Source organism: Jaculus jaculus, chromosome 3, assembly GCF_020740685.1.
Source record: "Jaculus jaculus isolate mJacJac1 chromosome 3, mJacJac1.mat.Y.cur, whole genome shotgun sequence".
Classification (NCBI taxonomy): Eukaryota; Metazoa; Chordata; class Mammalia; order Rodentia; family Dipodidae; genus Jaculus; species Jaculus jaculus.
Window position 1 is genome coordinate 116,931,526 of NC_059104.1, and position 16,568 is coordinate 116,948,093.

Genomic DNA, 16,568 nt, shown 5'->3' on the forward strand with positions numbered 1-16,568 from the left:
ATTTATGACACAGTGATAGAAGTACAGAATACATAAGAGAATCATGTAAGAGAAAACTGCTAATTTGATTGTTTGCCTTCAAGTGTAGAGTCCTCTAATAATCAAGTGATTAAATCCAGATGTAGGGGGATCACCATGAGATCAAGGCCACCCTGAGACTACATAGTGAATTTTAGGTCAGTGTGCCCTTACAATGAGACCCTACTTCAAAGAAAATTAAAAAATAAAAGAATTGTCTCTACATACCAACCTAACCCATGCTGGAGATGTTTTATTCTCAATAGTGCTGGCTACCTCTTCTGACTTTACTATGATCTTGGAATACCATATCCCGCCCCCCCCAAAAAAGACCAGTTTCCTAGGGGTAATGGTGCCTTCTAAATGGAGAGTTCACCATAATGAGAAGTGAGGAAAATTCTTAAACTCATTTTGAAGAACTTAACAAACCAGTGAAAGAGACTTCTACTGGGCAAAATTAAGGAATTTGAGCTTAAAGGGATAACTAAATTCCAACAAAATGTTGACATTCACGAATTCACTTCTAATCACATAAATTGTTCATTTTCAAAGAATAAAAGGAAATACTTTTGTTGACTTTTCCATCTGATAGCTATTATTGAATAGCTCAAGTACAGATAAGGGGGAAGTATGCTTTTATGAAGGCATTTGAACAAATGAGAAACAAGTTATCAGTACATAACCATTTTGCAAATCCAGTGTATTAGCGGAAGTAGACATTATTCATTAACAGCTACTAACATCAATGGGATGAACACACCAGACACTGTGTGTATGTTGAAATTTTGATCCACTACCAAGAAACCAAACCTGAGCCTGGCCAAGCCTTGGGATTCAGCCCCTATTTCTGAGAAATATGAAAGCCCAGAAACTTGTTGAACTGTACCATGATTGCACATATTGAAAATTCCAAATATAGAATGTGGGAAAATCAACACGTTAGTGAATTAAATTTTATAGCAGATTAATTGTAAGAAAATAAAAAGGCTGATAAGAGACTGAATAAAAAAAAACTAAAAAGATATTTTAAGTATGTAAAATTAAACTATAGATATGAAAACATGGAAAATAAGACTAACTTGAAGAACACCATCATTTAAATTCAAAACAATTATTATTTATGGTTGTAGAGAGAAGTTTGTGATTGGGGTAAGGCACAGACTTTGAAATCATAGGCCAGGTTCTGACTTTTGTCCTTGATGGTGGTTGAAAAGTTCTTCACATTAAATAAATTCAATGAGCTATAATGATTCTTACTTTCTTTTGTGCCTGCATTATACTTAATGATGATAATATATAAAATTTATATAGCTCATTACTAAAATTGCTTAGTTTGTTTATATCATTCACTAGTATATGGCTTATCACTATAATTGCTCTTATTTTCAAGTAGTTTGTGAAAAATGTAATCTTTTCTTTTCTTTTTTTTTTTTTTTTTGGTTTTTCAAGGTAGGGTCTCACTCTGGTCCAGGCTGACCTGGAATTAACTCTGTAGTCTCAGGGTGGCCTTGAACTCATGGCGATCCTCCTACCTCTGCCTCCCGAGTGCTGGGATTAAAGGCGTGCGCCACCACGCCCGGCGAAAAATGTAATCTTAAACATGCAATAACTTAAAGTTGAGCTGCATAAGATTGTTAGTAGGAACACTATGATAAATATAAAACTACAGATAACTTGAATGTTTTGAGAAAATGGTATATGTTTCTTAGTAATGTCACTTTGGACTTATACTTTTTAAATTTTATTTTTATTTATTTATGAGAGAGAGAGAAGGATACAGAAATAGGCAGGGAGAGAGAGAGAGAGCAAGAGAGCGAGATAGAAAGAGAGAGAATAGGCACATAGGGCCTCTAGCCACTGCAAACAAGCTTCAGATATGTGCACCCCTTTGTGTATCTGGTTTACATGAGTCCCAGGGAGTTGAATCTGGGGTACTTTGGCTTTGCAAGCAAGTACCTTAACCACTAAGCCATCTGTTCAGCCCCTTGACTTATACTTTAAAAAATATCTTTTAAAAAAAAGCAGGGCTGGAGAGATGGCTTAAGTGGTTAAGCACTTGACTGTGAAGCCTAAGGATGCCAGTTCAGGGTTCGATTCCCCAGGACCCACGTTAGCCAGATGCACAAGGGGGTGTATGAGTCTGGAGTTCATTTGCAGTGGCTGGAAGCACTGGCGTGCCCATTCTTTCTCTCTCTCTCTCTCTCTCTCTCTGCCTCTTTCTCTTTCTGTCGCTCTCAAATAAATAAATAAATAAATAAATAAACAAAAAATGTTAAAAAATCTTCATTTATTTTTGCTTAAGATAAAGAGAAAAGGCAAATATAGAGAGGTAATGGGTATTTGAGGGCATCTAGTCACTGCAAAGTCTAGACACATGTTCCATCTTGTCCATCTGGCTTACATGGGTCCTGAGGAATCTGTCCTGGGAACTTAGGCTTGACAACTAAGCACCTTAACCACTAAACAATCTCTCCATCCCTGGACTTATACTTTTTCAGTACTTAAGTTCCATATTAGTATATAAATATCTATTATTTATCATCTTGTCCATGTGTGTATGTGTAAATGTGTGTGCACATGCATATGCATACATAACATGTCTAGAGTTTAGAGGACATCCTCAGGTGTTGGTTCTTGCTCTTCACCTTGTTTGAGATACGGTTTGTTGCCAATTATCGTTGTGACCTGCAAGCTTTCAGGGATTGCCCTATCTTCAACTCCCATCTTGCCATATGAGTACTGGGATTATAGACACATGCTAATGCATCAGGGAACTATGTGTGCTTTGGGCATACAAACACTGGTTCTCATGCTTGTGTAGCAAGCATTTTATCCACTGAGCCTTCTTGCCAGTGCCTCCTTTTTTCTTAAGATATATCTAATTTTATATACTTTTTAAAAAGTTAGTTGTTGTCCTTGGGGAAGGATGCAATAATTTATGTTTGAATAGATATTTAACATTTTAATAATACAGATCATGGTTTTGGTATATGCATATACATAAACATGTACACATGTACCCATGTACATGGTGTACCTTTGGAATCACGAGGTATTGTAAGTGTAATGCACACTGTATTGATGTGATAGTTTGAATCAGCTGTCCCTCTTAAACTCATGTGTTTTGAATGCTTGGACCCTAGCTGATGGCAATTAGAGAGTTGTATCTTTGCTAAGAAAGTGTGTTGCTTGTGGTAGGTTTAAGATGGTCTATCTAGCTTCCCCTTGCTAAAGCTCAGATCATTCTCTTGCTGTGATGTTTAACCTGATGCTATGCTATCTTTTCATGTTATTAGGAAGCTTCCTCTCAAGACTGTAAGCCAAAACAAGCTGTTCCTATCAGCTTTTGGTCATTGGGTTTAGTTTAATTTTGAAATATTTTGTTTATTTATTTGAGAGAAAGACAGAAAGAGAGAGAGAAAGAAATGAAGAGTCAAATAGAGAGAATGGGTGTGCTAGGGTCTCCAATCACTGTAAATGAACTCCAGACACACTTGCCATCTTGTGCATGTGGCTTACATGGGCACTGGGGAATTGAACCTGGGTCCTTAGGCTTGACAGGCAAGCACCTTCACTGTGAAGCCATCTCTCCAGCCCCTCATCAGGTGTATTATCCCAGCAAAACAGTAGCTACAAGTGGTTTTATCGGAAGTGAAAATCAGTGCATATGGTTTCAGTAACCAAACCTATTAGAAGGAACACAGAGAATCACAAGCTAAGTTGTATGATTCCTTTCCACTACATGGTATATTGTACATCATTTCATCTTTTTGAATTCTAGGAATATGCTATAAGATGGCTACAGACTTTCAGCATAACAAAATTCTTTGCTTCATGAATTTTAAAATAATTATGACTTATATAACTACAAATGACCAAGTACTCATAAGTGTATTCCTTCAGTCAGTTTTATCTTAGTTGAATTTCTTCAATAAGTCCATGTAGCATAGTAAACCTGTATTTATGCATAAATATACCAAGAATAGTACTGCATGCCATGGAAAGACCAGAAGTATTCTCTCATGTTACAGGTAATCAATTAAACTATTAGCTTGGTTTACTAAGTTTATCTACAAGTGAATATTCTACTATCAGCTGGTTACACACAGATTTCTTAATGAAAAATTAACTTTGCATTTCAATATGTTTTTCCCAAGAAATTTAAAACATTTTCTTCATACAATTCATGAGTAAGTAGAAAAGTACCCCAAGATAAGAAAGATAATAAAGTCATATAAATCATTATATCTTCCTTTTCTTCAAATCTATGTCCATTTGTATTGGGGGACCACAAGTGTATATGCAGCATTTCTCTGGAGCCTCATATAAAGCATATATGATATTTCTAGCTGTGTGTTAACATAAAGATCAAATGATAGCCAGTCAAGAAAGTATATGACTAAAATTATAGCATTTTGCAGGTGAATTCAAAGGATCAAGGACAGCTTTGACTACATAATGAGTTTGAGGCTAGCTTAGGCTACGTAAGACCATCTTTCAAAAATATAGTTAAAATCCAAATTACATGTTGGGCCTAGAGAGGCCCGGACATGAGGCCTAGTGGAACACCCTGAGCCTAACTGCCTCCACCCAGCTATGACTCAGCAGGGGGCCAAATGGCCTCTGGTCTGCTACTTCCACACAGGAAATTAGAATTCCTGCCCTTGGGCACTTAGAACTCAGCAGGGGGCCAAATGGCCTCTGGACTGCCACTTCCGTACAGGAAGTTAGAGTCCCCCATTCATGCCTGTTTAGAACCAATCATCTCAAAGGTCGGGTATGCTATTGAACCTTACATCTCACCCCACCCTAAAGTCTCCGCCTTTGTTCTCAACATTATATAAACACCGCCTGTAACAATAAAGTAAGTTCCTGCTTGGAAAGGACTCCCGACTTAGTGTGGATTTTCTCTGGTGGCCAGGAGAGGTTTCTGGGTCAACCAGCTCTCATCATCCCCTCAACCTCTAGGGAGGAACCAGCAGGCCTCGATCTTCCCTCAGCACTACCTGATCAAGAAGGAGCCCAACAATTATATATCCTAAAACTATTCTGTGAATCAATTTTAGAATAAATAAACAGTTTCTGTTAAATTATTTTCAACATAGTTCTGGAAGTCCTAGCTCAAGCAATAAGACAGAAGAAGGAAATAAAAGGGATACAATTTGGAAAGGAAGAAGTTAAGTTAGCTCTATTCACTGATGACATGATTGTATATGTAAGTGACCTGAGAGATTCCATCCCAAAACTCCTGAAGGTGATTAACTCCTATAGCAAAGTAGCAGGATATAAGATCAATGCACAAAAATCGGTAGCATTTCTGTATGCAAATGACAAAGATACAGGAGAAGAAATAAAGGATATAGTCCCATTTTCAATAGCAACAACAACAACAAAATACCTTGGAATAACATTAACCAAGGAAGTAAAAGATCTATACAACGAAAAGATAAAAACAAAAAAAAAATTTGAGGAGGACTTGAGAAGATGGAAAGACCTCCCATGCTCCTGGATAGGCAGAATTAACATTGTGAAGATGACAATCCTAACAAAGGCAATATATAGATTTAACGGAATTCCAATTAAAATCCCTACAGTGTTCTTCACAGAGATAGAAAAAATGATCTCAAATTTCATATGGAAAGGAAGAAGGCCTCGCATATCCAAACATATCCTTAGCAAAACAAATACCTCTGGTGGCATCACCATACCTGACCTAGAGCTATAGTACAAAGCCATGGTAATAAAAACAGCATGGTACTGGCATAAAAACAGGAGTATAGACCAATGGAATAGACTTGAGGACCTGGATTTTGGGTCAAGCAACTATAGCTACTTGATTTCGACAAAGGCCCGAACAATATAGGCTGGAACAAAGATAGCATCTTCAATAAATGGTGCTGGAGAAACTGGATAACCACATGCAGGAAACTAAAACTTGATCCACACATTTCACCATGCACTACACTCAATTCCAAATGGATCAAGGACCTCAACATAAGACCAGAAACTCGAATACTACTGGAAGAAAATTTAGGAAGTACTTTCCATGATATAGGAATGGAAAAAGACTTCCTGAACAAAACCCCAGTGGCTCAAGTTCTTAAACAGTCACTCAACCAATGGGATCATATGAAGCTGAAGAGTTTCTTTACAGACAAGCATATTATAAGCAAAGCCAATAGAATACCCACAGAATGGGAGAAAATATTTGCAGGTTATCCAACTGATAGAGGCCTTATCACTAGAATCTACAAAGAACTCAAAAGTCTAAACAATAAGAAGACAAATACCCCACTCACAAAATGGGGCCCAGAGTTGAACAGGCAATTCACAGAGGAAGAGATACAAATGGCAAACACACACTTAAGAAAATGTTCATCATCCCTAATCATCAGAGAAATGCACATTAAAACAACTATGAGATTCCACCTTACCCCAATAAGGATAGCCAACATCAGAAAATCAAATGAAAATAAATGCTGGCGAGGATGTGGAGAAGCAGGGACACTCATTCACTGTTGGTGGGAATGCAGGATGGTACAACCACTTTGGAAAGCAATATGGAGACTCCTGAAAAAGCTGACTATAGAAATACCAACAGACCCAGTTATACCCGTACTGGGCATCTACCCTAAAAACTTCAAACCACAGGCCAGAGGGATTTGCTCAACCATGTTTGTAGCAGCTCAATTCGTAATAGCTAAAAGCTGGAATCAACCCAGATGTCCATCATTAGAAGAATGGATAACAAAAATGTGGTATATCTACACAATGGAATTCTATAATTTGAGGAAAAATGGTTGAACCTGGAACAGATCATTCTTAGTGAACTTACCCAATCACAGGAAAAAAAAAAAAAAAAAAAAAAAAGACACATAGTCTCACTCATCTACAGCACCTAACCTGAATCTATCCAAGATACCTTACATACCCAGCAAGCACCTCATGGACTAGACAATAGGATGGATGGGGAGGGCAGGGAGGGCATCGAAGGATGGAAAACAGTAATCTGGACCCAAACGGCAATGGTACCACCAAATTCTACTTCCTAAAAGACAGACCAAATGGCTAGACCTTCACTAGACCCTTACAGGAAATACCTGAAGCACAAGACACTGAAGAGGGTAGGATCAAGACTAACCTAAATCTTCTACATCTTCCCTCCCTCCCTCTCTCCCTCTCTCCCTCTCTCTCTCATCTCTAACTCTTGTATATTAGTTATGTTTTTCCTCAATTTTTTAGTGTGCACTGACCTGTAACCCCCACTTCCAGCTTGGAGCTACCATCCACAATGAGCTTTTGATCACAGAAACCTACAAGGTTTCCCAAAACAATGACAGACTTCTGTCAGAGTACTTGATGACCCACCAAAGGCCAGTGGTAAGACCCTATTGTTGAAGACTCCATAGCAGGTGACGCGTAAAATGGAATGGCATGGCTGGAAGCCAGGAGAGAGTCAGTCCCCAGACAATCAGCTTGTCTAGTGCCAGAAGGTGCTACATGGGCGACTGGGGGAAATGACCAATACCTGTCCAAGCAACTGATTGTCTAACCTACTTAGCAACAAATAACCTGTTGTGATGCCCACACAAGTGCAATAGTGGCACACAGCGATGGTGGGGAACCAACTGCTAAACTGATCCCCTCAGTGGTACGAGACACATAGCTGGAGCTGGGAAACAAGTCAGAACCATACCCAAACACAAGCCCACTCTCCAATATCAAGCTAACATCAATCATGGGCTACAAGAGGGCCTAGACCTATCAAACTCTCTATCAAAAAAGTAATTGTAATCTCAATTTTCTGGGTGCTAACTTACTCTCCGTTGGAGAATCTGCTTCTCTTTTTCAGATAGATACAGATCCTAAGGAGAGAGCTGCCCCAACATACCTCAAAAGGGGCCCAACTGAAACTAAGGACAATTGGCGAAACAAGCAAGGGTGATGTTTTCCTGATGAACCCGATACCAGCACAAAGGGGAAGGAGACCAACACAGAGAAAAATCAACTCCTACCAAATCAGAGAGCCAGATCCTCAGAGGCCCCCAATACCTCAGCACTGAAGCAGACCAAAAATGAACCCAACATGGCTAAGGGAAATTTTGCAGAAGAGGGGGTGGAAAGAATGTCAGAGTCACATGTTGGGTCATGATATGCAGAGACATTTATCGTACCAATAACTGTGGGCTAACTCCACAATGCACGACCCATTTACATCAACAAGGAGCGTCCAATGGGAGGGGGTAGACCATGGATGAGCCTAAACAATGGTACCAAACTGCTTGTATTTACTGAAAAGAAAACTAATAAATTAAATTAAAATAAATAAATAAATAAATAAAAGCTGTTATTATAAGTGATTATTTTAAGTTAGATCAAGCTGCCAAATGTTAGGATCATCTGAATAAGGAAGATTTTATCCACTGTCCATGTTTAATCAACCCATGTTGTAAGTAATGTTGAGCTTTGATTTTTTTATAAGTCTCTACTAGTTACAAAGTCAATGTGAGATTTTACTATGAATCAAAAACTTGGGCTGGAGAGATGGCGTAGTGGTTAAACACTTGCCTGTGAAGCCTAAGGACCCTTTTTTGGGGCTCAACTCCCCAGGATCCATGTCAACCAGATGCACAAGGGGCACACACATCTGAAGTTTATTTGCAGTGGCTGGAGGCCCTGGTGCACCCACTCTCCCTGTGTCTCTCTCTGCCTCTTTGTCGCTCTGTCTGTTGCTCTCAAATAAATAAATAAAAACAAAAGATATTTTTTAAAAAAACTACTTGCACGCATATCTTCCTCAGGTTTCAAGACTATTTCTTATGGTTTGGAAACTATATTTCCCTTCCATTTCCTGTCATGTGGTCAATGATAGTAATGACATCTAATTGTTAAATTATTTGGTAGTTGCTTAAACTCATTAAGATTGCTTTGTTCTTATGTTAGTAATGTGCTGCTTCCAAGAAGATGTTACATTAGACCTTTTGTTTCTACCTTTCACATCAACTCATTGTTAGTTCCAACTGCATATAGAGTTGCTCTTGTGGACATCTGAGTAGCTACCACAAATGCAATCCTTTTCAAGTTTAAATGTTATTATACTGTGAAGATAAATAGTTGCACACAAGGTGAAACAATAAAAATCACTGAAATTCTGGGCTGGAGATATGGCTTAGTGGTTAAGGTGTTTGCCTGATAAGCCAAAGGACCTAGGTTCCATTCCCCTGGATCCATGTCAGCCAGATGCATAAGGGGGTGCACACATCTGGAGTTTGTTTGCAGAGGCTGGAGTCCCTGGAGTGCTCATCCTCTTTCTCTCTCTCTCTTTCTCTGTCAAATAAATAAATAAAAATATTAAAAACAAAAATAAAATCGCTGAATTTCTTCTAATGTCTCTGATATTCACTTCTCTTTCCTACTTTAAGATAAGAAGAAATATGATAATGCATTGATGGAACTCAATAATTTTTGTTTCCTAAAATATATATATTTAAATTTTTCTACTAGTATAATAAAGAGCTGGAAAATTTTCCTACAAGACAAGTCAATACAATGTTCTGACCTAGATATCGACGTCTAAATACTTGATATAATATTATTATTATTGCTTTTGTTTGTTTGTTTGTTTGTTTTTCAAGCTAGGGTCTTGCTGTAGTGCAGGCTGACCTGGAATTCACTATGTAGTCTCAAAGTGTCCTCAAAATCACAGCAATCTTCCTACTTCTGTCTTTCAAGTACTGGGATTAAAGGTGCGCACCATTATGCCCACCCTGTGTTAATATATATATATTTTTAAACCTCACTTCTCCTTTTGCTACCTTTGCACAATGCAATATGTTTAAAGAACAATTAAGCTTTTTTCTACTTTCTGGATATAGGCACTGCATTTATCCTCAATCACAAAGCTCTTCATTATGCTGGCCCCAGTTCTGCCAGCAAATTCATGAGTGTGCCTACCACTGAGAATGTTGCCTTCCAATTAGGTGGGATGGCAGGGGGCTAGGGCAAGTCATCATTTCCTTTTCCACACAGTATTCTTCAGCCAACAGTGCTGTTCAATATACTGCAAGAGCCACAAGGCTAAAATTGCTCAAACTTTATGGAAAATTTTAATTGTGACATTTTAAAATAGATCCCTAAGGGAGGAGTTACCCTTTTCTAACCATCTTTGCTACATAAATCTGAATTTAATACTCAAATGCAGAAGCAAAGGGAACAAAGTTTCCAAGAAGCAGCCTGTCCTACAATAAGCTGCGCTCTCTCCCTTCCAGATCAATTGATTATATGCCATCAGTTTCTCACATTTTTCCCTGGCAAAAAGAAGCTGATGATTCTGTGTTCTTCTGTTTAGATTGAAAAATAAACAGATTTCAACTATGTGTCAATAATGAATAATATTCTCCAGAAATGACTGAGGGACTAGACTACTATTTTAGACTACTAAATTACTACATGATATACAACTTATCCTGTAGAACTGCAGATGGCACACTTGAGATGTGGAGGAAAAAGGACAGCCCCAAGTTCAAGACCAGCCATAGCTATACAGTGACTCTCTAAAAATATTAAAATCAAGTCCTATGAGGCATATAAGTGTGCAAATACACCAACATCACGAAAATATTTATGATATGATATTTTTCTTATAAAATGTAATTTTAAAATTTAATTTTATTTATAGTTTCCACTACTCAGCATTGTTAGCCCAAAGAGCATAATCTTTGGACTAAATTCTAGACAGAAATGATTAGTCAAGATTTTGACAATTTGTAGTTTGTCAGTTTCCATTTCCTCTATGGAAATTAAAGGAGATTGTATGATTTACTGAATTCAAAACCCAGGTATGAAAGTGTTTATTAAAACACTTTGTAAACATTTAAATTTGATACCTACCAGAAATATATAGAGAAAATTAAGCTGTGAAACTTTCCTTCAATTCAATGTTTTAGTAAATAAAATGTGTTTTGTCTCCAAAATATGCTGGGTAATGCATAGGGTGCTCAATGCCAGCAGACTGTGCCCTGGGGAGATGGCTCAGTGGATAAATTATTTATTGTGCAAATATGATGATCTGCATTTGAATTCCCAAAACCAAAGTAAATCTGAACACTGCAATTAGTGTCTGTAGTCACTGTGGGCATAGGGAAGATGGGAGGCAGGTAGAGGAGAATCTCCCAGAAGCCTGTGGGCCAGCTAGCCTATCAAAGGGTGCCCTGAACACAAGAGACCCCACCTTCAGCAAAGTGGAGAACAAAGACTTCCACATACACTCCTCGGCACAGCCACAACCACATCCACACTTATACACATATATATCACACACACAAATACACACCACAGAAAATTAAAAGAAAAAAAAAAAACAAAGATTTTTGAGGTGACCACCCATCATACCAGCCTGCCTTGGAAAGCTCTCTTTGCTAGGTTTTAGGACAACTTGCATGGGTAGTTGATATTTTTAAATTGTTCCCACTTCCTTCTGTTGTCTTTCATATTGTTGCTAGACTCAATTCCATTACATAGAGAGCTTCATCCTACCTCCTACTTATATATGTACCTGGCCTTGTCTGTCCCCTCAAGTTCTCTGTTGTTACATTGACTCAAGAGATTGCAGACAAACTGGAATCCCTTCCAAGGTTTTTTTTTTTTCCTCTAGGTTTTCACAGTACATGTTCCTGGCTTCCCAGAACACGTACTGCCAAGCTAAGTGCAGCCCCTGCTTCTCCACTACATAGTATGCTGGTAAAAATTTCCCTCTTCTGCTGGCTTCTTTATGCCTTTTTCATTATGCTTTTGTAAACTACATAAAGTTTGTGGTCTTCACTGCTGTGCAGTGACTTGAATTCTCCTTATTGTAAGTCCTGCTTCACTCTATGAATATTCTGAAAAATTGAGCAAAGGTTTTGAAGTGAATGACCTAAGTTTAAACTCAAGTCTGTACCCAAGTCTTTATCAACATAAGATCAGGACCCTTTACCTTTAAAACTTGTTTTGAAAATTCAACTAACTCCTGTATCAAAAGCTCAAAACACAGTGAGTGACCCATGATCACTTTTCAGCAAATATTGCTCTTTTCTATTGTTATGATTAATATTGTTATTGTATTTTTTGACCCAACTATGTGTTTGTGTTCCATATCTAACATGATTTTGTTTGTTATCTATTCTGTCATGTTGATTAACTTATTCTTTTTTCCATGTAGTAGAGAGAATAGCTCAAAGTTTTCAATATCTACATTTCAGAATTTGTGTATATTAGGTTGAAGGTATACAGAAATGTTGGAATTGCACATGTAAGTAAGGATGCTAATCAGGTGACATGAACTGGATTATCTATTGGCTGAACATGATCTTAAGGTTCCTCACAAATACACGAGTGATGCAGGGGAAGGATCAGAGAATGGTATGATGTTTAGAGCTGCCAAACATGCCGTAACTGCTAGCTTTGAAGATTGAAGGATGGGGAACATTTATAGGAAGCTGGAACAGAAAAAACAAAAAAAAGAAAGAAAAGAAAACCAATGACTTTATAAACCAACAAAAATAAGTCAGCTCTGCTACCACCTTGTCCTAAGATAAATAGACTTATAGTAGATTAACATCAGAACTGTAGCATATCCTTTGTAATACTTGAAGCACTGTGTAAAGATCATTTTCCAGAACAAAAAAGCAAAAGAAGCTGCTGACATAGTAGATACACATTAAGTATGTGATTATCTCATTACCCATTCTTATGCTGCTGTCTTGCATGCCTATAGGAAAAGGAGTTCCATGGTAAGAAGGACTGGAAAGTAGTTTTTCTCTTCTATAGCTTGTGAAGCTAGGAAACAGGGCTCATGACCACATGTAACATGTTGATTGTTCACTCTTTGAAGAGAGGACTAGTTGAAAGGTCACTGGAGGTGAGGGTCTACATTTCTCTAAGGTCTTATATTTATTATAGCAAATTTTAACAAAAAAAATTAGCCCCCTTGATGAAAGGTATTGTAAATTAAAATTATACATATATTCTAACTAACAAAGTGGACAGACTTTAATTAATAGAAGGCAAACTCTTGTTTAACATGGGATAGAAACTAAGATCCTACAGATGAACTGTTATTTCTATGTGCTTAGAAAGTACTTTAAAATAAAATATTAAACTGAGCCATTACCCAAAATATTTTGAGTGCTTGGAATAAAAAATGAATTTTATTGGGCTGGAGAGATGCCTTAGTGGTTAAGGAGCTTGCCTGCAAAGTCAAAGAGCCTTGGTTTGATGCCCCATGTAAACAAGATATGCAAGGTAGCACATATGTCTGGAGTTTGTTTGCAGTGGGTGGAGACCCTGACACATCCATATTCTCTCTCTCCTTCTCTCTCTCTCTTTAAAATGAAGAAGATAAAATATTTTTAGAAATTTATTTTATTATTTTTTCTACACACCAAAGTGTCTTTCAGAGCAAGTCCATTTGTGAAAAGCTGCTTGGAAAATATCCAAATAGTCTGGAAGATCATGTAATTTCTCTTTCTTAACATATCAACATAACATTCCAGAAGCTGGACTGCTTGCCATCACTTATCCTAGATGCTGGTAATATGTGAAAATTACTAAACTGTGCCAGTATAATGCAAACCTTAGAATTATTTTAAATAAAAACTATTGCATTTAAATATCCATATATTACATATGAACAATAACCAGTCTTCAGTATAGGGCAAGATAAAAAGGGGAAAAGATTAAATCCATTTGGCTGCCTTCTTAAATTATCAAAATGTAATTAAGACAAGTGAAGCCAAAGCTGACTACAAATACACATAAGCCCAGGTTTAATGAGACGTGGAAATTGCAAGAACCTAAACAAATCACACATTACTATTAATTAATGGGCTGCAAAAGACAGCCAGTTAGCTTAGCTTAGGAAATGAATTTTATTTTGTCTTTTATTTATTTTTTTTTTATTTTCAAGGTAGGGTTGTACCCTAGCCCAGGCTGACCTGGAATTTACTATGTAGTCTCAGGGTGGCTTCAAACTCACAGTGATTCTCCTACCTATACCTCCTGAGTGATGGGATAAAAGGTATATGCCACCAAACCTGGCTCTATTTTTACATTCAAAAAAAGTTTTTGATAATTATGTGACAAATATAACTTACTTAAACTAATTTTGTCTAATAATTCTGATATTTTGCTTTGTAGTTAATTTAAATATATTTTATTTATATCAAATTATGTCCATATATGTCTTAGTATTCACTTTGAGCTATAGTTATTAATTTAAAACATAACAATTTTTGTCCTGGTAAAATAAATTGGCTTCATTAAAGACCATATTGTTAAAATTCTATACAATATACACACATGTGTATATTTGAATTTCTTTTTAGGTACATGTCTTTATCTGATATGTATTTATATATAAGGGACTTTTTTTTTTTTGCTTAAGGATTCAGGCACTTTATTCTGACCTTTTTAGGCATGTATAATTTTGCTGTGGACTTGTATGCAATTTTTCATTCTGACAATTTTATTATATTTTAAGTATGTATGATTCACTGCTGAAACCCAGAGAGGAGGAGGCAGCAGACTGGCCCTGGAAGGAATGGTGCTGTTGGAATCAAACCTTTGCTGAAGCACATATCTGAAGAGAGGGACATGGAAGATGGCCTAAAGGAGGCATCTTGTTAATATTGCCTGTGAAAATCCATGAAGAGGCAATTGATTCCTCTTCTTTCACCTACCTGGTGTTTCTTTCTTAAATGTATGTTGGCTATCTTCCATTGACTCTGTTTGTTAAGATATAAGTCTATACAAATATTGCAATATTTTAAGCAACTGCTTTTGTGATACACATTACAGGGAAGTAAATTAATTCTATAGGTTATTAACAGAGTTCTGAAAAGGGCTCTGAAGAAAATGGTATTGGAGTGCAGATGTATGTATGAAAAGGAACGAAACCTATAACAATGGGATGTGTATTTAAGAACCAGGAAGATCAAGACAGTGAAAGTTCAAGTGGATTAGTGGGTTCAAGGAAAGTTAGTGTACAGCTAGAACATGGTATGAAGTTTGGGGACTGTGTGATGATATCACAAAAGAGAGTATTCACAAATAGGAGAGAACAAGGCTAAGAATAAAATACTAGAAGGATGTCATAGTGAGGAGAAGGAAGAAATGAAAGCTAAAACAGTCACCAACAGGACAGGGTAAATTTCATCACAGGTATTTAGTAAATGCCTAAAATCATGAATGGATTTCTTCCTCTAGCTAAATACACACAAATGTAAATATAATATGAAAATTTGCATATTAAATTTATTATAATATTTAATGTATTATAGAACTAAGTGTGGGTCAAGCACTGCTTAAGGCATGGGGAATACATCTCCTTGCAAAAGAAGAACCTGCCACCTCATGGAGACAAGAAAGAAGCAGGTTCATGTATATTTCTACATGTAAATGCATAAAAATAATATTATATTTATGACCATAAACTTCATATTATCCCTATTTTACAAATGAGAAAACTATCTCCCTGTGCTTATCCTGTATGGAATTCATATTTAAATCTAGATTTTTGGCACAAAAACTTGTGATTAAAGAGAGAGTGGAGAATCATTCTGAGATGTGTGGAAACCCATGTGAGGAATGTGTTATCAATGAACAAAAGAAAAATTTACAAGCCAGGAATGTTTTATATAAGGAGGATAAGATAGAATCTTGAGGCTGAAAGGGATAATTAAAATGAAATATCCTAGTATAAATTAGAAGCTATAGAAACATGCATATATAATAAGTGAATATATCCCACATTAAGATGACATTAAAAAGGAGAAAATGTACTCTCTGTTGAATTTATAAGATTAGATAAGACTTACAGGGGATAAGAGAGGGAGGAAGAGAAATAGAGAGGGGAAAAGGAGGGGCATCAGAATGAGGAAGAGAGGAAGACACAAAAAAGAGGTAGGTGAGAAAGTGGAAGGGAGGAAAAAGGATATATATCAGAAATTCATATGTAAAATAGCATATGGAGAACTAGGTTCTGAACATGGAAAACCCTTGAGGAACATGATATGTGAAAGAAAATTCTTCTGTGTTTTGTGAGACTCCGGGTCATTGCAAAGAAAGCAAGGACATGAGTTCCTCTCTCACTGCTAACCTTAACAGACATTATGGTCACTCAAATTTCATCAAAACAGAAATCTAGAGGCTACAGAGAATTCAACATTAAATCTGTTTTCCCAAGGCGTTGGGAACATTGCGGAAAGAAGAAGGGGTGGAAAGATTGTAAGAGCCATGGAATGGGTGGGACTAGCCTGAAGCACAATTCACCAATACCCCCATACACACAGAGAGGCTGATTAAGGATGCCAGGACCCCTCAGTTGAATAGAGCAGGAGAGAGGGACTATCAATGCATAACTTTAAAAATAGTATTTAATGTACAAAAAAGCAAATTACCTCAAAGTGATGAGGTGAAAGGCTCAGTATCCTAATTACAAGGTAGCATTGAGGCCTAAGCATCTCAGAAAAGCAGCCTCAAAGTAGGCCAAAGGTGTCATTGCCAGGAATCAG

The 16,568-nt window shown here is 37.0% G+C and overlaps 1 protein-coding gene across 3 annotated transcripts in view; it reads right to left on the reverse strand.

Annotated features, from left to right (window-relative positions):
• The window catches only part of Cntn5 (contactin 5), a 1,203,203-nt gene that overhangs the window by 426,749 nt on the left and 759,886 nt on the right, over positions 1 to 16,568 (reverse strand). The window lies entirely within an intron of this gene.